Raw genomic sequence first — 27,550 nt, 5'->3', positions numbered from 1 at the left:
TAGTACCTCTTGTACATGTGACTTGGTGACAAACAAACTTGCAGCACAAAATTATGTGAGCTTTTTTTACAAAACAAACACCCTTACCAAGGGCACCTTTGCGTAGGGGCCTTCCTATGTCGTCTTGTCCAACAATAGGAATTGTAGGACCAACTGACTTGTTTACAGGGCAATCGCCACTGTTGATTTTCCCATCATTATCAGTGAAGTGCCAAACCACAGCGACACCTTCGTTTACCTAAATATGGCAATCAACTGGAGTGAAGGAGCTCTAGAAGCAATCCGGTATTCTGGGAATAACCAAAACACAATCACACCCGGGCTGAATAACTTATTTTCTACCACGCGTTGTTCGACACACTGTTACAGTACATGTACAACTAACAAGAGTGTTTCACTTTAAATACTTTCGCAACGTTTCTTATTTTAACGTAAGATAAGGCACTCCCTCGTTTCACAATAAGCCATTGCTGTCGCTAAGGTAATCACCCCCCCCCCTTTCTCAAAAAATCTTCCTGGCTACAAGTCTGCAATAGAAATTGTAGCTTGCACAAAAGCTCTTATTTCATGAGAAATCGCTTAGAACCTTGCTATGAGAATAAGCCCCCAGCATATTCCGACAAGCAGGCTCATCGTCGAACAGTCAGGGGCACGCAGTGAGGGATTATTGACCGCGGGCTCTACAATCGTAGACCACACTTACATATTCAGTTAAACACAAGCGAGTACAAGCTCTAGAACGAAATCAACGCGTCGACGCCGTCTACATTGACATCGGCCATGGCTTATGCTAGAACTACCATACATAGCTCCCTCAGTCACGTGTACAAACTCGATTCAGTTATAGCACCGAACATCATCACCGATCTAAGCAAAGCAGAAAAACAGCAAACAGAAATTAAGAAAAACAGCGCACGATGGTGGCCACAACAACGCGCGCCGTTAAAATTTTAAAGGTTTTTCTGCTCCCGGCGAGGCGTGTCCCAAACGTTTAAAGTACTACCGAGTATGTGCTGGCAGCATCGCACCATATTGCTGCATGCATGCAAATTGAGATTCTAGAGGGCGACGCGCGTGAGTGCCTGGCGAGGAAGACGAAGGGTGGTCTTCGCTCGGTGTCTGTTCTACCAATTACGCCGCTACTGCTGCTGGTTTGAAATATTGTTACTGCATATGTGATTGGGGTATGAGCCTCTGGGTAGCGGGGAACAGGGAGATTAGAGAAGAGAACGTTCGGCTAGCGAGATTTTTATTTACACAGAGCTGGTCTGACTCTTTCCCCCCTTTGTTCGTTCTGCGCAGAATCAGAAACTATTGAACATTATTTTGGCTCAAGTCGTAACTATGCATTATTAGGAAGCGAGTTTTCGATATTCCATTTGCAAAGCTAGGTTTGAATTTAACCACAGAAAATGTTCCAAGTTTTGGTGCCTCTGTTTTTGGAAATTGCCACAGAGATGCATTCGATGCGGTGTGTAATTTTATTCAAGACTCTAAACTTTTTTCAACATAAAGCCCACGTTAACAGATACTCTAAAAAAACCTGGGTCAAAAAGTCATTTTCAATTCTGAATAAATTCGTGACATACCAAATTAATCGGGTTTGGCAAAACCATGTGTCTGGTCGGCTCCCAAAATGAAGTTGTAGCTATTAGTGTCTTCTTTGTTGTTGATTCTTTTTTCTTACTATCTAAATCTTTGGTTTCTTTCTTTTTTTTAACATACTGTCTTCACTATACAACTCCCCCCCCCCCTTTTTTTTCGTTGTAAGCAATAATGCAGTTATCATCCATATGAGACTACATGTTTTCTTGGCCAATCCCCCAGAGTGGGTACGAGCTGTGGATTAGAGGATACAAACAAACAAACAAACGAGATAGGTTCCGGTGCACGACCCCTTCAAGCCTCATAATACGCCACAGTTGTAGCAGACGGGTAGGGGTTGTTCGCCGAACCACTGCTGAGAGCGCTCCGCTGTGAAAAATTGCCTACCCGAACGGAGTGGGTAGGCGATTCATACCGCTGGTCAGGCGCGAATGAGTCTCGGCATGGCCAAGCAGTTCCAGCTTCGCTAAAGTCCGTCACACAAACCGATGGTGGCAGAGGAGCGAACGGCGCCGGTTAATAGGATGAACAGCTAGGCGGATGATGATTGGTGTCGTCGACCAGTGTGTCTTGTCGTTGTAGCTCTTCACGCACTATTGCCCTGATAGTAGCGGCAAGGTCGGCAGGTGGGCTTACGTCGACGCTGGCGACCGTTGTTACATTTGCCAGCCAACCAAATTTCGGGGCAATACGACGGGTCTTCAGCTTCTCGAAAGTACGGCAGTGACGTTGGACGGCGGAGACGGAAGTGAGGTCTTCCCTACCTATCAAGAAATTATAGAAGTCCTCTGCTATACCTACAGAAGGTGTCCGACCATGTCCTCTTCAGACATATTCGGGTCTATGATCTTGCAGAGCATCAGAACCTCCTCTATGTAGGTGATACACGTTTCTCCAGGTGTCTGGGCTCTTTGAGCTAAAGTGCGCTCTACACTTTTCTTTTTCGCATCAGAGTCGCCGAAGCATTTTTGAGTTCTTCGGTGAAACGATCCCACGTTGTTAATGAATCTTCGTGGTTTCTGTACTTAATCAAGGCGGTTTTCGTGAGAAACAGCGCGACAGTCCCGAGTTGTTCGGTGGGATCCCAGCCGTTGTACCGGCTCACCCTTTTGTAGTGTGTCAGCCACGCATCCACATCTTCCCCTGCTCTTCCCGCGAACGGGCGGTGTTCCATATAGCAATACCGAGGTGCAACCGGCACTGACCTTTACGTGGTTGAGGAGCCGTGACCTTCGCTCTCAATCATGATGGTTGTTGTTGGTGGCAGACCGGCAAGACGACGGCTCCGGCGAAGTTCAGACAGCTGTGACTCCGTGGTTCGTTGACGTGCTTTACCTAGCACCTCCACCACTCTGTTACGTTTATAAATGGGTTTATTACGTTGTGGCGTACTGGGAGGCTTGAAGGAGTCGTGCACTGGAGGCCTATCTCGCTATCCGAACGCCCTCTTCTCTAATCTCCCTGTTCCCCGCTACCCAGAGGCTCATACCCAAATCACATATGCTGTTCTCTTTCATTCAACACATGATGTAATTCTAGGACTCGATTTTCTGAATATTTGTGGTGCCACGGTCGATTGCCGCACAGGAGAGATCACGGTAGATTCAAATATTCCAGTAGCGTTTATGGAAAGCCCACCCTGTATGGAAAGTACCCTTTGCATGTCCATGGACACAAATGTACCACCCTTGTCTGCCAAGTGTGTTCCCGTCGTCAGTTCCTGTGTAATCGAGACGACATTTGATGCCACCGTAGAGCCCATTCACCTCAGCTGCATAAAGAAGAATGTTCTAATACCCTATTGTACGCTGTTGGTTCTGCAAGGGCATACTGGTTTGTGGGTTATCAACGGCTCCAATGAACCTTCGAGGCTGCCAGAGGGTCTACAACTTGCTAAGATCCGTCAACATCAGGTGTTCTCCCTTGCCATTTTTGCAGAGAGCAGTGATTCTCCGGATAAGCCGGATTCCAATCATTTGCATGCCAGGGACACCTTCATGATGGCAATGATTGACAAGTCTCTTAGCACCAACGGGCGTAATGACCTGGCGAGTATTCTGCGCAAACATGCTGTTTCTTGTGTAAAGCATCGCATAGATATGACATACCATTGACCTCTTCGACAAAAGCCATACCGGGTATCGCTTTCGAAACGCGCAGTGATAAATGAACAGGTTAGCGAGATGCTAAAGAAAAATGTGATTCAGAAATCATGCAGTCCGTGGGCCACTCCCGCAATATTGGTCAAGAAGAAAGATGGAACATGGCGATTCTGCGTTGACTACCGCCGTCTCAACGCCATCACAAAAAAGGACATGTACCCACTACCACGTATTGATGATGCTATAAACTGTCTTTCATCAGCCTCCTACTTTTCGTCTGTTGATTTGATGTCAGGGTATTGGCAAATTCCAATGCACGAGGAAGACAAAGAGAAAACGGCATTTGTTACACCAGGTAGACTTTATGAATTCAATGTGATGCCATTCGGACTATGCAATGCGACTGCGACTTTTGAGCGCTTCATGGACAACATTTTGCGTGGTTTGAAGCGGGAAGTATGCATGTGTTATCTGGACGATGTTGTGATTTTTGGGCGCACTTTCTGTGAGCACAACACACGCCTCGACCTCGTGCTGAACTACCTAAGCAAAGCACGCTTAGTGCTCAACTCAAAGAAATGTCGTTGCGGAGAACGCCAAACCCTCGTTCTTGGGCACTTGGTGAACAAAGAAGGCATACGGCCAGACCCCGCAAAAATGGCTGCTGTGGAGGCGTTCAAGCAACCTCGCTCAGCGAAAGAACTACGCAGCTTTTTGGGCCTCTGCTCATACTTCCGTCGATTTATCCCTGCACTTGCCAATATCGTGCACCCACTCACGTGCCTGCTTCAGAAAGGCGCGCCATTTGACTGGACTCCGGAATGTGCGTCCGCTTTTTCTGAGTTGAAGTTCCTTTTGACATCCCATCCAATTCTTCGACACTTCGATCCTCTGGCTCCCACAGAACTTCACACAGACGCTAGTGGTGTCGGTGTTGGGGCCGTGCTGGTTCAACGCTTGGATACCAAAGAACATGTCGTTGCGTATGCAAGTCGCTCGCTAAGCAAGTCCGAGCGTAACTACATCGTCACAGAGCAAGAGTGCCTCGCAGTAGTCTTCGCAGTGCAGCGCTTCCGGACCTACCTGTACAGATGCCCTTTTACTATCATGACAGATCATCATTCGCTCTGCTGGTTGGTCAATCTGCGTGACCCATCTGGTCGACTGGCGCGTTGGGCACTCCGTTTGCAGGAATATGACTTCACAGTTTCCTATAACAGTGGTCGTCGTCACGCTGAGGCAGATTGTCTTTCGCGACTACCACTCCCATCGACGGACTGCGACGCGGGCAACTTGGACACCTACATCGCGCCATTGGACCTGCCAATTTCTGATACCAATGCCTTTAAGATTAAGCAGCAAAGGTACCGCACCATACAGGAGCTCCTTCCTACCGAGTCAAGATCATCGGCGACTCGCTTCCGCATGCGCGATGGGCTTGTGTACAAAAAGAACTATGCTACGACCGGCTTACGATATCTTCTAGTGGTTCCGAAGAGCCTTCGCGTTTCCTTCTTGCAGGCCATGCATGATGACTCAACGTCCGGCCATCTAGGCACTGCAAAAACTCTTTTCTGGCTTCCTTCAAGAAAGATTTTACTGGCCGAAAATGCGCCAGACGACGGAACAGTACGTCTCTAGTTGCAACGAGTGCCAACGCCGCAAGCGCCCTACCAGTGCTCCTCCAGGGCGACTACATCATATCCCACCCCCTGGAACTCCATTCGAGCAAGTTGAGATTGACCTTCTAGGTCCCTTTCCGAGGTCTTCTAGTGGTAATCGCTGGAGAGTCGTATGTACCGACCACTGGGTACTGCGAGACAGCTGCTATACCATCGGCAACTGCAGCTCACGTGTGTTTATTCATGCTGCGTTTTGTGGTTCTACGACATGGACCTCCTAAAATTTTTATCAGTGATCGTGGGCGACAATTCACTGCACACGTGGTGGAAGAGATGCTTCGTGTATGCGCTTCAAGCTTTCGGCACTCTATGCCATATCATCCCCAAACAAATTGCCTGACGGAACGAACTAACACGACTCTCATGAACATGCTTTCTGTGTATGTCGCAGCAGATCAAAAGAACTGGGTTGGCGTACTACCTTTCATCACTTACGCATTTAACACCGCACAGCATGAGACTATCAGCTACAGTCCGTTCTTTCTTCTGTATGCTCGGCCACCTCGTCATACCCTAGATACCGTCTTCCCGTTTTTGGTCCACCATAATTCAGGTGTATCCGAAATCGTCTGCCGAGCAGAAGAAGCCCGACGTCTTGCTTACCTGTGCACCCTCGCTTCGCAAGATCGCTCGAAGACACGTTTTGACCGTCGACGTCGACACGTGACGTAGAATCTCGGAGACATCGTGTTGCTGTGGACGCCAAATAGGAAATGTGGGTTGTGTGAAAAACTGCTGGCACACTATGCGGGACCTTATGTTGTTCTAGAACGTATAAGCGATTTAACTTACCACGTTACACGTCTTCATTCAAATGGCCGACGGTTTGGAAAGACTGAACTTGTCCATATAGCACTTTTGAAGCGCTATATTCCCAGAGAGACTCTTTAACTCGCCCGGTGGGCTTCATCTGCGCGGAGGGAAATGTTACTGCATATGTGATTTGGGTATGAGCCTCTTGGTAGCGGGGAACAGGGAGATTAGAGAAGAGGACGTTCGGCTAGCGAGATAGGCCTCCGGTGCACGACCCCTTCAAGCCTCCCAATGCGCCACAGCGTAATAAATTCATTTATAAACGTAACAATACATTTCATCCACAGCCTCGTTGTTACGGCGTCTCTATTCTGTAACTTATTTGGTGGAGGTGGAAAGTTCCCCGTCCTCACCACGAAGCTTCGCAGTGGCCGCACCGTCCAGCCTCCGGCCATGGCTTCTAATGATAACGTCCCCTCACCGCCATCACCTGGAGCGCCAACTACTACGTAACTTGCGATGTACCACCCCCGTGATTCCGATACGTTCTCCGCCCAGCCTGGTCTTGACGTCAACTACTGGCTCCGCATGCACGAACGCGTTAGCCTGTCTCACCGATGGGACCCAACCATAATGCTCGCCAACATAATCTTTTACTTGGATGGCACCCCGCGTGTATGGTTCGACGCCCATGAGGCCGAGCTAATCAGCTGGGACATCTTCAAGGATTGACTACGTGACATTTTTGGGGAGCCGTCCGGTCAACAAACGCCCTCACGACAAGAACTCGCCACCCGAGTACAGTCGTCAACTGAATCTTATGTCTCCTACATACAGGACGTGCTCGCGTTGTGCCGTAAAGTGGACGAGCAAATGACCGAGAGCGACAAGGTGGGCGACATACTCAAGGGCATCGCGGACGACGCTTTTAACTTGCTCGTGTACAACAACGTCACGACCGTCGATATCATAATTAGCGATGCCACCGCTCCGAAATGGCCAAAAAACGCCGAGTTCGGCCTCAATTTTCACGGCTTCCTGACACGACTGTCACGTCAACCTCTACCAATCTGGTACCGGACCACCCTTGCACGAGAATGTCACACGCATCGTTCGGCGCGAGCTTGAGGTGGCCCGTCCGGCGCTGTTTTAAGCACTTCCACTCGACCAGGGCACCGTGCAAACACCTCCGGCGGTGTCAGTTATTCAAGCAGTCGTACGGCAAGAAATTGCTAACCTTAATTTTCCTGTCGGCTGCTCCGTCTGCCGATAGGACTACAGACCGATGCCAATAAATGCACCACGCCACGGCCCATACACTCTGCCCAGATCCCGCAAACCGGCGGAATGGAGAACAGCAGACAACAAGCCAATCTGCTTCCGCTGTAACCGAGTTGGCCATGTCTCCCGCTATCGCCGCAACACTTCGATGCCCCCCCCCCCCCCTATTGGAGCCAATTTTGCTCTCCTCGGCCATACGCGGACCCCCGTTGGTATTCGCCCAGCCGTCAGTATTCTGCTTCCGACGCACCTAGCAGCCGCTCTACCGCGCGTTCACCGTCACCACAACGCCGCCGTTTTCCGTCGCCCCAACCCCGCCGCTATTCATCGTCGACTAACTATGGATCTTCCCGGATGAAAAACTAGATAATGGAGCTCCTGGAGGTAGTGCTGCATCAAGTGCGACTGACCCAAATGCTCCGCGGACGCTACCTACTAATGCACTAAAGAAAAACACCTGCCGATCGTCAAATTCAACGCTCGTAGCGTGATAAACAAGACAGATATACTTGAAATTCAACTGCTACGGCATAATCCACACATTGCAATCATTACGAAAACTTGGCTACGTAGTGTTATAACAAATGAACTAGTCTTTCCACCCAAATTCAAAAAGTTTCGCAAAGATAGAATGCACAAAGGCGGGGGTGTGGCCGTTCTAGTGAAAGATCATATAGATGCGACGCTTATCTGTGACACTCCCGACCTGGAGTGCTTATGCGTCAAGTTATCATGCTGGGGCCATTGCTTCGTGTTGTACGCATGTTACAGGCCACCTGACTCTACTCCCGATCATTTGATTCAACTTCAAGAGCACATGTCTTCTTACCAGAATAAAAAAATTTTATTGATTGGTGATCTGAACCTGCCTGGTGTCAATTGGGAGCTCCTCCAAGCAAACAATAAGAGTGATGAAAACGCTAACATTATTTTCGACATGGTTTTGGGACGTTAAACCCCACAAATCAATCAAATCAATTATTTTCGACATTATGCTGACACATGATCTAATCCAAGTGGTTAATGAACCCACGCGTGTGCAAGGGTCATCCTGTTCTGTACTAGATGTTGTATTTTTAAACCGTGCATTTACAGAGCATATTGGGTCAATTGAGGGTGGTTTGTCAGATCATTTCCTTGTTGCGGTTTCTGTATCCATTGTCAAGATTTCTGTTCGCGAAATTCCCAAAATCATATCTATTAAAGATTGTTCGAGAGCTGATGACGCCAGCGTCGTTGACTACATGAAAACTTGTCTTACGGGCTTTGCTGATAGTGGCGGTGAAGTGAGTGCTCTGTGGGCAACCTTTACTACAATGTGTAAGCATTGCATAGATACAGTTGTACCTACTAAATCTAAAAAAGTCGATAAAAGTACGCCATGGATGACGCGTGGCATAATTCAATTGAAGCGCAAAATAAAATGAATAAAGAAGAAACATGCGCGTACGGGGATTATTAGTGTGCGTACGGATGTTATCAGTGAATTACAAGACAAGCTAGTATGCGCTGTACGTGAATCGAGAGAGCTATATTTCACTGCAACATTGCCGAACTTTATAAAGAACGCGCCGGATGAGTTTTGGGAATACCTAGGCGAAAGCAAGAGGTCTCTCACGGAAGTCACAATTAATGGAACCAATATTAACAACTTGAATGCTATTGCACAACATTTTAACAATTATTTTCATTGCGTATTTACCAGTGGTAGTTCAGGGTTATCTTTAGACTCTGTACTGTTTCAACGCCATGAGGTGAACTTCATCTCATACCATGGCATTGTGTATATGTTGTTAAACTTAAAAACCAAAACAACTCCTGGACCTGACGACATCCCAATTGTGTTCTTTAGGCGATACGCCGAAACAATTGCTAATTATTGGTTGTGTTATTCAGAGAATTTTTGCTATGTGCAAAAGTACCTAGTGATTGGAGGATGGCTCTAGTTGTCCCAGTCTTTAAGAAAGGCGATCGATCGTTATTACAAAATTACCGCCTCATATCACTGACGTCATCATGCTGCAAAATTTTCCAGCACATAATCGCAAGTCGCATTAACGAATTCTTAGAAGAAAAGTTGATACCAACCACTTGTCAACATGGCTTCAGAAAAGGCTGCTCGACTATCACACAATTAGTTATAGTAATCGATTCATTTTCTAAAGCTTTGGATGCTAACGGTCACATTGATGCTGTATTTTTAGATTTTAGTAAAGCTTTCGATAGGGTCATTCATGAAAAATTAATGTTAAAGCTAAGAAATATTAAGCTTCCTGATATCTTAATTTCCTGGATCGCAGACTATCTGAATAACTGTAAACAGTATGTTTCAGTTGATGGACACAACTCGGGCTGTCTACCAGTTACTTCAGGTGTGCCCCAGGGCAGTGTCTTGGGCCCATTACTCATTATTTTATATATTAATGACATCGTCACCGTCCTCACACTTGGAACACAAATAAGACTGTTTGCAGACGACTGCGTTGTGTTTCGTACAATTAAATCTGTGAATGATCAGAAGGAACTAGATTTCAGCTTGAATAACATATCCTTGTGGTGAAAAAAAAAATGGGGCATGGCTGCAAACACCGACAAAATAGTCTCTGTTCGCATAACGCATAAAAAGAATCCCCTCGATCACCTGTACAAATTGGGGTCTGTCCCATTAAAACAAATTGATAGCTATAAATACCTTGGCGTTACCTTCCCTGCCAATTTATCTTGGAACCTTCATGTTGAGAACACATGCTCTGCTGCATTCCGCAAACTAGCTTACCTGCGACACAAACTTAGAAATTCTCCTTCAAACGTTAAGTTACTCGCCTACCTAACCTATATCTGCCCAAAAGTAAAATATGCCTGCGTAGCATGGGACCCGTATACTAAGCTCAATATCAACAAACTTGTGAAAATACAAAGAAAGTCGGTTCGTTTTATTTATTTTAAATACAAACGTTCGGACTCCCCGTCACAGCTAATGTTGGTTAATGAGATTCCTTCTCTTGAATCAAGAAGACAGAAGTACCGCTTGGATTTTTTACATAATCTAATTGACCACAAATTCACCCTCAAGTCTTCGCCTTATGTAAACCCTCTTTCCACAAGGCAAACACGACACCATCACTCTGATGCATTAACACCTATCTATGCTAGGACAGACACGTATAAGTTTACCTTTTTTGCACGGACAATTTCAGAATGAAATTCTCTGCCCGCACCGTAGAACTTGTGACGATGGGTGACATGTAGTTTTCTGTACCTTTTTTATGAGCATTCTATCACAACTTTGTCAAATTCTTTTGAATATGTTTGTATAGGCATTTATATATTAGTGTGTACATATATGTGTGGTATATGTGTATGTATGTATGTGTGTATATATATGAGTATATATGCATGTATATATGTGTATATTTATGTGTATATATAGTGTATATATATGTGTATGTGTGTGTATATGTGTATGTATGTGGTTATATATTTATATGTTTCTTTGTTTATGTATATACATAAGTATGCTTTAGTTTTGTGTACAATTATGTATGCCCGTCCTGCAAGGACCACGATGTGGTCTGCAGTATGTACTAAATAAATAAAAAAATAGGAACTTGCTGGAAGTGCATGTGAACGGTCTTTCTTTGATGGCTTTAGTTGAAACTGAAGCTCAGGTGTTTATAATGAGTGCTCGTCTGTGTCGCCGCCTCAAAAAAGTACTCACGCCTGCCGCAACACAAGCCGTCCGTGTCGCCGATGGTGGAACTGTTGCCGTCATTGGAACGTGTACTGCTCGTATTAGCCTTGCCGGCCGCCACGTTCCTGTTTTATTCACCGTGCTCGACAATTGCCCTCATGACGTTATCTTCGGTATGGACTTCTTATCAACGCATTCTGCCCTGATTGACTTTTCCGCTGGCACTCTCTGCTTAGAACTTCCTCTTCTCCTGAATTCTTACCGTAAACTCCCGAACAGCCTGTGCACCACTGACTTCTTCCGGATACCACCTAAAGCTCTCACATTCGTTGAATTGGCAACACCCTCTCCCGTGCCCGACGGTGATTATATCGTGATACCTATTCCTGAAGTTCTCCTGGCATGTGACATTACTGTCGCACACTCCGTCGTATTCATGGCCTTTAACCGAACATTTGTACCTGTTATCAATTTTGGTTTTATTAAACAAGTGCTACCTCAAGGAATATCTGTCGCCACGCTAAGACCCTTAATTTACGACCACGTCATCTGTTTTGCGGCAGACGTATGTCCCGATCACCCACGTCACTCGCAGGATGCCACGTGCCTGGATGCAACCTTGCGCTCCATGATCGCCCCGGACCTGGATCCTGAGAAGCCAACCACACTCTGCCGCCTTCTGGCTTAGTACCGCGACATATTCGACATAGACAGCCGTTCACTCGGCCCGACTTCACTCGTCAAGCACCGCATTAGCACAGGTTATTCTCATCCCATTCATCGGCGACCATACCGGGTGTCTGCCACCAAGCGTAAAGTAATTCAACAAGAAGTTATCAAGATGTTAGCCAATGGACTTATTGAACCCTGTTCGAGCCCTTGGGCTTCCCCCGTTGTGCTCGTTAAAAAGAAAGATGGCACGTGGCACTTCTGCGTGGATTACCGCCGTCTGAATGGAATCACGAAAAAGGGCGTTCACCCTTTACCCCGCATCGATGACGCTCTCGATTGTCTCCATGGCGCCCGATACTTTTCTTCAATAGACCTACGTTCCAGCTACTGGCAGATTGCTGTCAACGAAAAAGACAAATATAAGACTGCATTTTTAACTCCAGACGGCATATATCAGTTCAAAGCTATGCCATTTGGGCTATACAACGCCACAGCCACGTTCGAGCGCATAATGGACTCTCTGCTACAAGGGTTCAAATGGTCGACATGTCTCTGTTATCTTGACGATGTTGTTGTATATTCCCCAACATTTGAGACGCACTTTCAGCGTTTGTCTGCTACTCTCAACATATTGCGCACTGCAGGCCTTCAATTAAACTCGTCGAAGTGCCACTTCGGACGCCGGCAAATTACAGTGTTGGGTCACCTTGTAGACGCATCTGGCGTGCAGCCGGACCCGGAGAAAATTTGTGCAGTCTCCAGTTTTCCTGTACCCCGGTCAGTTAAAGGCGTCCGGAGTTTCGTAGGACTTTTTTCTTACTTTAGAAGGTTTGTGAAAGGTTTCGCAACCATCGCTCGACCTCTCACTGAGCTTCTGAAGAAACACGTCGCGTTTACGTGGGGTACCGACCAAGCTTCTGCTTTTTCTCATCTAATCCCGCTTCTGAAGACTCCACCTATATTGGCTCACTTTGACCCATCTGCTCCGGCAGAAGTCTGAACCGATGCTAGTGGTCACGGGATTGGAGCCGTTCTAGCCCAACGCCAACGGGGACACGACCGAGTTGTCGTGTATGCTAGCGGCCTTCTCACAGCTTCAGAGCGCAACTACTCTATTACAGAGCGTGAGTGTCTCGCTCTTGTTTGGGCAGTCTCAAAATTCCGGCCATATTTATATGGCACAAGTTTCTCTGTAATAACTGACCATCATGCGCTATATTGGCTTACGTCACTGAAAGATCTTACTGGCCGGCTCGGGCGCTAGGCTCTGCGACTGCAAGAGTATATCTACACGGTGACGTACAAGTCCGGACGCCTACATCAGGACGCAGACTGTCTGTCCCGCTACCCGGTTGCTGAGTCGAGCATTATACTTGACACCGACACCGGCCCTTGCGTCTTTTCCCTTTCGCAAATGACATGCGTCGGTGACGAGCAGCGCCGTGATGCGTCCTTGCGTGCTATCATTCAGTGCCTCGAATCACCATCTTCTAATCAGTCCCATCGCTCATTCGTGCTCCACGATGGTGTATTATACCACCGAAATCTCCAGTCGAATGGACCGGCCCTGCTGCTTGTCATTCCAAAACACCTTCACTCTGAATTTCTAAATGAATTTCATGACCTTCCGACTGCCGGTTACCTTGGTGTCTCACGCAATTACGACCGAATACGGCGACGCTTCTTCTGGCCAGAGCTTGCACGCTCAGTCAGAAGATACGTTGCGGCTTGTGAGAGATGTCAGCGCCACAAAACGTCATCGATATTTCCCGCCGGACGTCTTCAACCACTTGACAATCCGTGAGAACCGTTCTTTCGCGTTGGCTTGGACCTACTTGGCCCTTTTCCCTTGTCTTCCTTGGGTAACGAGTGGATAGCAGTGACCACCGACTACGTCACGCGTTATGCCATCACACGAGCTCTTCTAACAAGCTGGCTACAGATGTCGCCGACTTCCCCTCAAGGACGTGGTTTTGTAGTACGGAGCCCCACAGCAGCTGCTTACAGACCGTGGCCGCACCTTTTTGTCGAAGGTGATAGCCGACATATTGCAGCCCTGTCCAACGAGACACAAGCTGACTACGTCATACCACCCACAAACCAATGTACTCACGGATCGTCTAAATAGAACTCTTACATACATGTTCGCTAAGTATGTTTCTACTAACCACACCGACTGGGATCTTGCGTTGCCGTACGTCACATTTGCCTATAATTCTTCACGTCATGACACTGCTGGTTGCTGTCCATTTTTTCTGCTGTTTGGCCGAGAACCAACATTGCCTCCAGACACCGTCATACCGTCCCCTGCGGGACCGCGCAGTGAATATGCCATGGACGCTATCACTCAGGCCGCTAACTCACGTGAAATTACCCGTACACGCCTTCTGACCTCTCAAGAGAAGCAACGGCGTTTGTATGTCCACAGACACCGCGACGTACACTTTCCGCCCGGTTCTTTGGTCCTGCTCTGGTCTCCGACCCGTCAAGTTGGCTTCTCAGAAAAACTGCTTCCTCGGTAGACAGGTCTATACCGAATCTTTCGTGTGGTTACTCCTGTGACATATGAAATTGGTCCTGTCGCCCCATCGCCTTCATGTGCCCAACAGGCTACCGATATTGTACATGTTGAGGGCTTCAAACCCTACCACTCACGTTGACATTTAGATGCGCCGAGACAGCGCTCCTGCCGCTGGGTATTATGCTACATGCATGCAAATTGAGATTCTAGGGGGCGACGCGCGTGTGTGCCGGACGAGGGAGACGAAGGGTGGTCTCCGCTCGGTGTCTAGTCTACCGGTCACGCCACTGCTTCTGCTGGTTTGAAATATATTTTATCCACAGCCTCGTCGTTACGGCGTCTCTCTTTCCTAACAATATTTTCAGCCCAAAATACCATGTTTAGGCATACAAAAGCTATTTTTACAGTGCGTCTCTGTACACAGGTGTTTATTAGATGCGAAGCAGTTCTTAACCTCACGTGTAACGCCGTACGTACGTGCGTCCGTATGCACGTTTGCAACGCGTTTCCTTCGCCGAAGTTGTAGAATTAGGGCCAAGTAGGTCACACCACAGGTGCGTGTTCACGTCACACTCCCATCGCACGCTTCCCTCGCAGCTGCATGCTGATGTCACACTCTTTCTCACCCGCAGCACGCTCGCGGCAGCGTCCGCAGCTGCTGCCCGATCACAACGCACTTCTCTCTCGTTTTACCTTCTCAACCACTCCCAACACTAGACTTTGCGTCGAGTGGAAACACTTTTTCGGCTCGTGTATCTGCGATAAAATTTACACGAAACCAAAACCACCTCCCTTGCCTTTGCGTTTCAAACAAACGTTTACTCGAGTAAACGCTACACCAAGTTTCGCTTCAAACCGTTTTTTCAGCAGCTGCGTCCAAACCAGTTTCAACCGGGACAATGCCATGCGCACCTCTGTTACTTCGCATTCAATCAGGGTTTCCTTTGAAGACATGATTCATAATTTTTACTTATCTATTTATTTTTAACATTTCCACTCGCAGAAGCACGCTGCATACTGGAGTTTCGGTGGAAGTGTTTTATGGGGGGAATTCACGTAAGATAGAATAAAGTATGGCTGGTCAACCTCCTAACTTCTTTCAGAATTTTATATATTGCTGCGTGATGAGTGGAAAAAAAACACGGCCGCTGGATGAAAGAGCGCACGGTACAGCCTGCCGCGTCGGATGGCCATCTAAGGGAGAGTGCGTGTCAGCCGTAAGGTCAGTTGCGGCCGCTGCAGCGCGATGAGGCGGGGACGGGAGGGACGAAGAAACGAGTGGCGGTGGCTCCCTCGGGCCAGCAGCCGCAGCAAAATAGCTGGTGATTGTCATATCAGTGACCAACTCAGATGTACTAATCAGAGTTTTTTAATCTCATCGCCGTGATGACATAACATATCCGATATTTAGTAGAGTACGAGGCACTATCTAGTTAAAAAGCAAATTTTTTTCTCCTGTGCGTGCTGAGCACCACAAGTTTTTTTTTCAGAGCCAGCTTCTTGCTTTGAGGCTGAAAGAAACCCCCTCAATCCATGTAGCTGAATCATATGGCACTGAATACGTGAGAAGGTCGTTGTTCTATTTACGAAGACGTCTTAAACTTACATCTTTCGATTTTTGTGGTGTTTATTCAGCACTTTCGCGTTTTCTCATAGGGAATGCTTGACCATTTTTTGGACACTCTACAATAGGAGTTCATAGTTTTTGTATGCTCAAATTGTATCAAAGAAACATAATTTAAATAGTTTTCATGATATCCGTGTGCCGAAAAGTAATTAAGCTTCAAACGCTGCATAAAAGTTGTTTTTTCAAACATGGTGACGCGCTCCTCGTAAGTTTTTTATTGAAGAGGCTGCGAAAGTATACATCATTAGAAGTGGCATTCAAATTTTGTGATAGTTTTTACTAGGCAGATATATATGTATATATATATATATATATGTATATATATATATATATATATATGACGCTATGACGCTATAGACGCTATGATGAATAGTTGACGTGGCCTGGCTCATACGCCATGTTTATTCTGTTCTGCACTTCTTTCTTCTCGACCTCTACAAACCATCACTTTATACGTCACACGATTCCCCCTCCCCCCGAAAGAATGAGCACGTTACAATCAACAAAACAACAAAAAACATAAAGTGAAGAATGTCAAAATGCAGGGTAGTTCGATTTCTTAAGGGAGTTTCTTATCTCGCACAAAAGCTTCACAGCAGAGGGCAGCTGTCCGGTCAAATCTAGGGTAGCTCTGGTGGACGAGGCTGGGTGTTGCGCCCAGGATAGCATAACCCCGCCCTGCACATCTGCTCTGATGATGACATGACTTGAGGTCTTGTGAAGAATGAACAAGGCTTGAAATCTGTGTAGCATTGATTTGACGGATGTCTTTGGCATCGGATCCAGCGCAGTCGTGGCAACAGACGCTTTGCTTCTAGTCGGCGTGCATGACAACCAAGGCTGATGGGACGATGTCTTTTTTTCTCCGTTGTATACGTGGTAGCTTCATGTCTGTTTCGTCACTTTCTGTGGCGTTCTCTCCGTTTGTTGGATCGGAGACACGGCCTTGAGAACTGGTGCAGAAAATTTTGTCGACGTTGCTTTCTGTGAAGATGGCTTAGGCATCGACTTTGTCTTTGCTTCTTTAATTGATGTTGTCTCTGATGACCTTGCAGCCACAAGTGCACTCGTGAGGAGGTTTCACTTGATCGTTGTTCTTGTTTGGGTAGCCGTTGCAGTTCTTGGAGTTCGTGGAGTTGGCTTTGTTGAAGCTGCTTGTTTTTTTGTGAAAGTTCGTCAGATGGGCATCTTTCAGGAACATGAGTCTGATTTTCTTTAGATGGTGATGTGATCAGTAGATAGCCGGTAATCGACACTGTACTGCTAGGCTTGTCTTGCGATGAAAGCAGCGTGACAGGCTGATGAGAAAGCTCCCAAGATGGTTGTGAGTCATCCTTGATTGTAAATGCTTCTGGAAGTTGACAATGCGCTGACGTTGGTAGATTCGAAATTCCTGCAGTGCTTTGACTCACATGTGTGTTATCACTTGACGATAAGAGCACAACAGACATAGCTTCAGATGGTTCTGATTTCGTATGTTTTTCTTTTTGCAGCGTGATTAGGCTGAAAATGCCTGTCGAACGACCCTGGTCGGGAAGGTCAGGGTGGGGGCTGGTATTGCCAGGATCCACCAGCTCGTCACACGCAAATTCCGTCACACGCTCGAAACCGTTTGGGCCTTGTGTGTGACACGAAGCATCAAGGCGTTCGGGTGGTTCAGTAAAATCTGAAGTGTTGTGGTGCAGTGAACACGTTGAAAATGCCAATTTCATTGCTCTTGGGAAAGGCGGCTTTAGGTTGAGTTTTTTGGCAAAATCGTCTAGATTCCTTTCGGTATACGGACGCTTGACCTTGTCTGTCGCGACGTGCAAGTTACCAGTCGGTGTTCGAATGCGTGACGTTTTTTCGTAAGTGTCATATGATGGTACAATGGTGGTAGATTTTCTCTGGGGTCTCGTTTGGAAAATAGGCTTACTGCGGGAAGACTTCGCGTAACTGTGATGGGTAAGTTGAAAAGCCTTCCGCTGATGAGGTATGAACAGGTCTTCATCGTATTCTTTGAAACGAATGATCATTTCTTCTTTGATCTTTTTCCAAGATTCATCGTTCTCAAAGATATGAGTGAGGTAAAATTTGAATGCCTCACCTGAGATGTAGTCAGTAAAGTTGATGATCATCACCCGTTCTGACCAGGATGCAGCGTCAGCGTGGAGCTCGAAAAGGTTGAACCAGTCCTGTACGGGTCCGTTGTCCGCTGATCTGGTGTACTTGGGGATGTCAAGGTCGTCTGATCGTGCTGTCATGATGCTGGTCTTGGTGTAGAGTTGGGATGTACTTTTGTGGTCCACGTTTGGTCACTGCGTCTTGCTGAGACGTTCGAAGATGGTGGCCGGTTGATGAAGTGGCCGCCAGGTCTTCATCCTGCCGACTTGTGTGACGCTAGATGTGGGAGACGTGGCCTGGCTCATACGCAATGTTTATTCTGTTCTGCACTTCTTCCTTTTCGACCTCTACAAACCATCACTTTATACGTCACATATATATATATATATATATATATATATATATAAATATATATATATATATATATATATATATATATATATATATATATATATATATATATATATATATATATATATATATATATATATATATATGGGATATGACACAACGGGAGTGTTGTCAACAAGGAGTGTGTTCATTCGCATTCGCATTTTGAGCATTTAGTCACCCTTTTCATCTCACAATTTTTATATTGTTCACTTCATAACTGCTCGCTCACTAGCTAACATTGACGTTACGGTCACTGAAATTTCAAAGAGCCTCGAATCCAGTGTTATGAAATCGCACACATGCTAAATATATTTTTTTGTTGTTGCATCTGATACTGTGTTGTATGAATACTATAGACATGTTTGGAGGAAGTGAAAAGTTTATGTTATTTTGTGTTTAAGGAGCAGTGGCAACTGGAATTGCTGAGGTTGCTTATTTTAAAGAAAATTATTTAATCTGAAGCAACGTTTTCTGACGCGACATACTTACTGTTACTATAATGAATTTAGATTCATTGGAAAGGTGTAGCTCTTACAGATCTGCTAGTTGTGATCAATTATGTTTCGATGGTCAATTATGTTTCGATTTTCTGCGTAGTGTGGATATTTACAGAAGTTTTCAAACTTCACCTGAAAACGTTTTTTGCTTAGTTTGCAATTCTTTATTTCAAAAAGAGCCTAAGACAGAGCAGTAAAAATTCCGCATGACTTTCTCAACATGCTTACATGTGAAACTGCTTAGATTAATAACACTTGTCAATAAAAAAGATATTCGTGCGCCAACTTCAACACAAGGCCATGCAAGAGAAACATCTGACGACGATAAAAACATTTTTGTTAGTTTTTATACTTTCCGTACTTATTCTCCTCCACATTAGCTTTCACAATCAATAAAAAGATATTGCATATTATGGTTACACTTGCAGTTACGACTCGTAAAATAATGCCTTGTGCATGGTTAGGCAATGGTAAATCGGACTTTTTGTCGCTAAGTATGGGATGTAGGCCAATACTTCAGTCTTTTAAAAGGGAAGCACCACTTAAATAGCTATCGACTGCATAAAGATGGTAATTCAGAAATTATTTGGTCACGGGAGCGGGAATGAGTGAGGAATCAACGAGCAAGCAAATGCGTACTGTCCGGCATGTTCAGGGGCAAAGAGGGCTCGTTATCCTGTCCTCATATGGATAGGTTGTGACACAGTCAGGAGTAACTTCCACGCACGGGCATTGGATTCCGGGTCTTTTGTGAAAATCCACGTGAAAATGTAACCCCAAGACACTTTCGATGCTTTGTTTGTAGTGAATAAAGTGCAAAAATGGACAAATATTTTGATCACAGCATTCCTTATACTTGTGAACAGGATGCATTGCGACGCAATAGAAGCGTCCCCATTAGAATTTTTCAGCCAATGAGAAACGAAAAAAATTGCCTTATTTATCTTTTTAACACAACTAGCCTAACGACGGGGGGGGGGGGAATATAGAGCGAACACTGCCCTGCTCATGAGCGTATAATCGCAATGGATGGATGGATGGATGGATGGATGGATGGTTATGGCTGTACCCTTAAGGTCGGGCGGTGACTAGCGCCACCGAGCCGTAATACCTAATGAACCAAAAATTAGATTTATTTTTTTTCTTTAAATAGTGCACGGTGGAGGATTATTACTTTGCAGTAAAGGGTTTCATTTTCACTCGTGCCTTGACTTTAGCCACCAATCAAATAACCTCCTTCTAGTTAATTCTACCCGCTTAAAGTCTATTTTGCCCTCCCTCTCCCTAAACCCCAGTGCTTTGAAAAAACTCTGCGCCATCATCCTGAACTATAGGGTGAAGCCCTTTACAGAACATTATCAAGTGTTCGGCAGTTTCTTTTTCTTCTCCACACTGCATATCGTGTCTACCCCTTCGTATTTGGCTCGATATGTCTTGGTTCGCAATACTCCCGTCCTGGCCTCAAACAGTAGAGAACTACCCCGAGTATTATCATAGATCCTTTCCTTGGCAATTTCCTGCTTAAATTTTGATAGATCTCTAGTGACGACTTCTTAACCATGCCGATTCTCCACATATCGGTCTCAGCTTCCTTCAACTTCTTCTTAACCGATAGTTCTTTTTGGTTGGGCCCCCTGCAGCTTTCTAAGTATTTACCAGTCAATTTTCTCGTTCGCTTGCTCCATTTTGTATCGACATTCTTCATGTACATGTAGCTGAATACCTTTTCTAGCCCAACGCTCCTCCCCCATTTCTCTCGATTGCTTCTCAAATTTTATCTTGCTGCTAGCTTCCCTGCCCTCAAATGATGTTCATTCCATATCACCTTGTTCTCTCTGATTTGGTGTATTCCCGTGAGCTCCTAAGGCAAGCCTAGCTAATCCATGTTGCTTAATTTCTAATCTTGCTTGAACTTCTGATCTCATGTACATGACCGCATTGCGGAACGTCAGTCCAGGAACCATGACCCTTACCATATTCCTCTCACAGCATCATACCTATTGTAATTCCACAGTGCCCTAATTTTCATTACCCATGCATTCCTGTTACCTTTTGTTGTCACGTATATTTCGTGTTCCCTTAAGTACTAAGCCCCATTGCTTATCCATACGCCCTGATATTTATATTTATCTGTTATCTCAAGCGTGACCTCCTGTAATCAAAGCTCACTACCTTTATTGTCATTAAAAATCATGACTGCTGATTTTTTCTTACTGAATGTGAGATCTAACGTACCTCCCCCATTAACGCAGATGTCCATCAATTTCTGCAAATCTTCGTTGTTGTCGGGCATTAGCACTATATAATCGGCGTACATCAGTACTGGTAGTTCCTGTTCAATTAGTTTTCCTTGTTTGACGAAAGAGAGGTTGAAGCCCAGTCCACTTCCCTCTAATTTGGCCTCTAATACTTGTAGGTACATCATGAATAATAAAGGTGACAGGGGACACCCCTGCCTAAGCCCCCGTTTTACCTCTGCAGACCTGGATACCTGTTTTTCCCATTTTTAACTACCTTCTTATTTTTATAGGTATCCTTTAAAATATTTGTGACTACATCTTCCACGCCTAGTGTGTGCAGTATTGCCCACAATTCCTTTTGAACCACGCTATCGTACGCTCCCTTGACATCCAAAAATACTAGCCACAGGGGCCTGTGTTCCCGTTCTGCTATTTCGATGCACTGCGTCAGTGAGAACAATTGTCTTCACACCTCCTGTGTTCCGAAACTCCATCTGCAGTTCCCCCAGCACACCCTCATCCTTTATCCATGCCTGTAGTCTTTCCTTTAGAATCTGCATCGCCAGCCTGTAGACCACTAATGTCACTGTTATAGGACGGTAGTTATTTATGCCAGTTTTGTCCTCCTTTCTTTTATAGATCATGCTCATCCTGCTAAGTTTCCATCCATCGGGAACTTCACCAACAATTGTTATTTTGCTCACTGCCTCTCTCAAAGCCTGCTTAATCTTCGGGCCTAATGTCTTTGTTCGCATAATTGGAATGCCATCTGGGCCTGCTGATGTACTACTAGGAACCTTTTTCTCAGCCCTTTCCCCCTCTCGTTGTGGAAAAGGAGCCATTACGCCATTTGATTCATCCTTGTCTATTGTGGTGCATAAAGCACTTCCTTGTTGAAATTTTTCTGTCACCCTTGTTCAATATCTTCGTCCTCTTCTTGCCTAGCACCTTGAGCTGTCGTTATAAACCTCTGCTCTAGGCTTGTCTCATTTCTTAGGGAGTTTAGATGGTTCCAAATTTTCGCAGCTGCCTTTCTATCTTTTCTATGTACTTCTGCCAGCCACTGAGCTCCCTTTCTTCTAATCTTTTCATTGATCAGAAGGGATTCATTTCTTCTACAGCTTAGAAAGATTTCCCATTTTCTTTCAATGTCATCTGTTGGTTCGCCCGCTGCTTAGCATGTCTGTGTTCCCTAGAGGCTTACTGACGTTTTGTTATGGCTCTCTTAACTTCCTCATCCCACCAACTTTTTTGTTTGTCTCTCCTATTCCATGGTGACTTGTTACGTACCTTAGCAAGCTCTAGCTCAAACAGTAAAATTAGATTCGTGTACGTGCACACTGTTTTATTATCCTCATTACTTTCTCAATTTGTTTAGGTGCTATTTCTATTTGCCTTTCTGAATAAAAATTCCCCTGTGGTTGCTCAACATGTCCCCTTCCCACTTTCATTGCTGTTCCAAAACTTAGCTTGATACGTTTGTGGTCACTACCCAGACTTCTAGAGTCACCTTCATCTATGTGCATTCCCCTGAGCTTATCATACATCCTATGTGACATCAGTGCGTAATCTATCGTCGACTGTAGCCTTCCTACCTCCCATGTTATTTGCCCTTCACACTTCTATGTACTGTTGCAAATGATCAAATCAAACCTTTCACAAATATCCATGATCATTTTGCCCATCGGGTCGGTATACCCATCTATATCTTCTATGTGTGCATTCACATCTCCTAGTATAATTATCTCGTACTCTTCTCCTAACTCCTGAATGTCATTTGATATACACTCTACCCTTGCCTGGTTTTCCTCTCTGGACTTTGCTCCCGTCCATAAGTACGCGAAACCAAGGAGTGTCATTTGCCCTGCCACTTTCCCTTTCATCCATAAATGTTCCTTGCACTCCTGCTTGACCCTTTGCCAGTCTGTACTTTTATGAATGAACGCCCCAATACCACCCACTTTCTGCTGCCTTTTGTTCTATTACAATATTCCCACACGTAGTCCGGATTGTTAGGAGGTTCTTCCATGTCCCTGAGATGTGTTTCTACAAAACCGTATACCGTCAGCCTCTCCTCCCCTAGCTGTTCTTCTATCTCTTCCGACTTCAGCCTGTTCCCACCACCCTGAATGTTAGTACACCCTATGTCTGAATTGGCTCGACGTTCGTGGCTACGTCTATTTCTGCCCCAGACTCTACCTATCTTAGATAATGGGGTCACTTTGGAATCGTATCTATCCATACCACCTGTCAAAGAGTCTCCCTGGTTGTTTTCCTCGTTACTAGCTATCCTGCACCCCGAAGGGCCCGCTTGCCCCCCAAAAAAGATACTGCGCGTTCTGCAAGTCGCCAACCCACCTCATGATCCAGCCGCCCATCGAAGTGAATTCTGTCTCGTTGAAAAACACCCCACTTATGCACCTCTCTGTTTATTTCCACCACCTCAAAGCCTTTATATCGACTCATTCGCCATATCTCTTGGTTTGCGTTGACAACCGCTCTTTGCAGGTTGCTGTCACGCACCGGTACCTCCGGTATCATGCGTATCACCACCTGTACCTGAGGGGAACTGGCGCGCATGTCATCGACTCCTTTCGCCAGTGTGGTTGCTAGTCCTGCTGTATCTTCATTTAAGACATCGTTTAAACCACCTGAAATTATCACGAGGTTTCGTCTATCAGCTTTAGTTTTGAGTTTTGCGCTCTCTTGCCTCATGACTGCTTTCAGCTTGCGTCCTGGGAACGCCCCTAGTGCAACCCTCTTGTCAACTCTTACCCTCTCTTTGATGGCTTCTGTGCAACGATTTAAATTCGAGTCCCCGGCAATTATCACATGCTGGAGCGTCCTGCACCTGGGGGTTACTTGCACTTGTGACGCCAGCTGCTTTGTCCCCTCTCAGCCCCACCACTACTTCGCTGAAGCTGGGCCTTGCAACAATTGAACCGGCTGAACCTGTTTTTTTTTTTTCAAACTTGCTTGCTCTTTCTACTCTGCCATTCTGGTGGCCGGTTCCATACTGTTCTCTCTGTAGGCCGCTCCTCCGTTCACCTTGGCTAGTGCTTCCTCGGCGGACTTCAGCCTTTCTCACTTTGCCCTCGTTTTCTCTTGCTCTGTCACCAACGCAGTCTTGAGCTCGGTGATTCTCATCAGCAGGTCACTCTGGACAATCATCATTTTCTGCATTTTTTCCTTGACCTCACATTGCCTACACTTCGCGTCAGCCTCTTCTCCATCCGTTTCTACACTTGGGTCCACTTTCAAACCCACCCCACACCCTGAACACTTTACAGGCTTTTTAACCATGTCTTTCCGACACCAATTGTCCCTATGACTTGTCTCACTCGATAATTACAAAACTGGAGCCATGCCCTACGAAAAAGAGAAAGTCTAAGCTCTACTACAGAAAGTTACGTGTTCAATGTACTACAAAGCTTTGCTACAAAAATTTGCGTGTTCAATGTACGTGCACCTTCCTCACGGGGTGGCAAAAAACAACAAAAAATACAAACACACGCACACGCACAAACAAATAAATACCTGGTGACTGACCCCTGAAAAAGCCGTACAATAAAATAAGTGCTACAGGGATTTTAACTGCTGCCTTATAATTATAAAGCCAAGCTCAAAACGTGCAAAACCACTTATCTGCGCAGTCGATAGGGAGCGCTCAAAAAACACGTCCGTCCACCGTGACAGTCTTAACCGAACTCCCAATATACTGCAGCGCACCAAGCGCAATTTAGGAGCGTGCACTCAATGATGGTCAGTAGGCAGATGCTCCCTTGTTAGGCTGTGCTAGCCTCAGTGTTAACTTGTTAGCAAGAAACAAAAAGTAACCACTTTGCATGTTTCCTGCATCAGTGAAGAAAGTGGATTTTCCGTGGCACGATAAATATGATTCGTTTTTGTGAGACGCGAAGTTTTCGTGAAGATACATGGCAACTCGCACTTTCGTTGACAGCCCGCAGAGTACGCATATCAGCTTCGCGAAGGTTTCTGTAGCCACATGGTTAGTTAAATGTTATCGCCTGACCTTTGCAGTTAAAACTCATCGTGTTCGACGGGCATATAGCATTTTTAGTGCATTTGTAGTGCTTGCATTTTATAACATTGTGCGTGAAAAGTTACTTGGTGTCGTGGTTAGGTTCGTCACATAGCAAAGCATGTGACGCGAAGAAGATGGAGACAGTGAGGAAAACAAAAGGAAGTTATATTGGACGAAAAAAAAACTATTGCACATACAGTACTAAAGTCGTACACGCACGCGGTTCACAAACATAAGAAAATAAACAGCCTCACAGTCTGAGCCGTAACCCGGTGCCTTAAAGTGGGACCCGTTGCGTGCACGGATGCAGTCGTCTCTTGGGTGGCAGGTCAGCATACCACTGTAGAGGGCATCGCCAGGTCTAGGCGTAGCCGCACACTGTTAGCGACGTCGGCTTGGTGAACGTGGTCACCAGCTCCGGTCTTTCGAGGGCGCTCACCGTACCGGAGGTGTCCGCAGGACCACTCACCCAGAACTCGTGCCTAGCCACGCCGACATGCTGTGCCCTGAGGACGTCAATGGCCCGAGGACAGAAACCCGGCCTTTCGAACTTCGCGCGTAGTTGCGGGTTCGCCCTAGGCTCCCTTGCGTCGTCTTGTCGGTGTCCGAACAGCTTCGTTCTCCGCGAGCGTCTCCTCTTCTTTCTTAAGTGAGCGCGCTGCAATGCCCCTTCATTCTTCTCATCTTCCAGGTGATGTAGCGCTATCGTCTGCTTTGCTCGCATTTTTTAAGCTACTACATCACGCTTGGGCTCCGGATTTGCTATTCCAAAATTTGACCGATGCTGAGTCACATGTTTTTGAACGTTGATTGATAGATGGCAGCACACTGTAGAATATTCGCTTGCTGTCGGGTTTCAGAGCGAAATGTTCTATGCGCCCAGATTAACGTGGTGAGCGACGTATTGTAGTAGTTGTTGAAGTCGTTCGTTGGAGAAAATTCCTCTAGTTGATTTCAGCAATCTGAGTTATTTAGAAAAATCATCAGATTTTTCAAAGGAAATCGAAGAAACCATCTGGACAACAAAGATTTTGCAGTGGACGTAGAATTCTGTCAACCCTTACAAAAGCCTCTATATGAACCTATATAAAAATCTCCATATATGGCTACACCAGGAATTAGACATATCAGGCTTCATATGAAATCCCCAAATATGTGCCTTATATAACCAGATATGCCGAATACTTATGTAGCCATATATGGGCCTTATACAACCTGATATACCTAATTCCTTATATACCCATATATGGACGTTGCTCAATATATCCGTATATGGCAATCATCTATATATGACTATACGTAAAAGCATCCATATAAAGGTAAACATGGCCTTGAATGGATACCTTTATATATATATAGCTATTCAAATGATTCATCGACATGAGTTCAGCTTGTGTCATCGGCCTAAATAACAGCCACACAAATCATTCTACAGCTAAAATATTGCTGTTTGTTGAAAGATGTGCCTGAAGTCGCCATCATCTCTAAAACAAAGGTTGTGTGCATCCTTTCAACATTCCTGTTCTTGTTATCCTCATTATATGTCGAGATATTTTCAAGAAATAATTGCTAACACATAACTTGGCAACCTATTTAAAGTTTGTGGTGGGCGTATATCACTGTTAGACCACTTTTCCTGAAGAGGTACAATGATTGCATTTTTATTTATTGCTTATCTATCGATACTTTAATTATTTAATGATTTCATCATCCACAGATTTAATTAGCGTTAGAGTGGGGGAGCGTTTACAAAAAGTAAAATACAAAAAATGCATAGTAAGCCAAACAAATAATCAAAGTTGCCTCAACCACAATTCCCAACACCAATACATATATCAATGAGAATTGAAACACACACAAGAAAAAAGGAACACACTCATTCTAACATAAACTGAAACAAATCATTCGGGGTGGTGGAGGCAGTGCTAGAAGGCAGTTGGTTCCATTCTCTGATTGTTTTGGTAAAAGTCATTTTGAAATACGTCAGTCTTGCATGCAATTCCTCTTATTTTGAACCTATGGTCAACGCGGTCTGAGACATAGTTGGAAGTAAATATTTTGCTTGATAGATTCCGACTTGACAATAGTAAATAGTATAAAACAACTTCAATTGCAATTTGAGTTTCGTAAACAAATTTTTAACGGTGTTTTTTTATTTAAAACTTTTCTGTCGTGTTAACTGAGCGTCCATAGTGAGTAAAAAATGAAAGATTGACTTGCTGTTCACCGTATGAGCTGCGTGTGCATTGAATAAATTAAAGAACTTGATAATCAACCTTTGTGGAGTTTGGTGAAAAATTATTAGTATGCAAGCTTGTCATGTACAAGTATTGTGATC

This window comes from Rhipicephalus microplus, chromosome X (assembly GCF_043290135.1).
Source record: "Rhipicephalus microplus isolate Deutch F79 chromosome X, USDA_Rmic, whole genome shotgun sequence".
Lineage (NCBI taxonomy): Eukaryota > Metazoa > Arthropoda > Arachnida > Ixodida > Ixodidae > Rhipicephalus > Rhipicephalus microplus.
Note: the sequence above shows the minus strand (reverse complement) of the source record.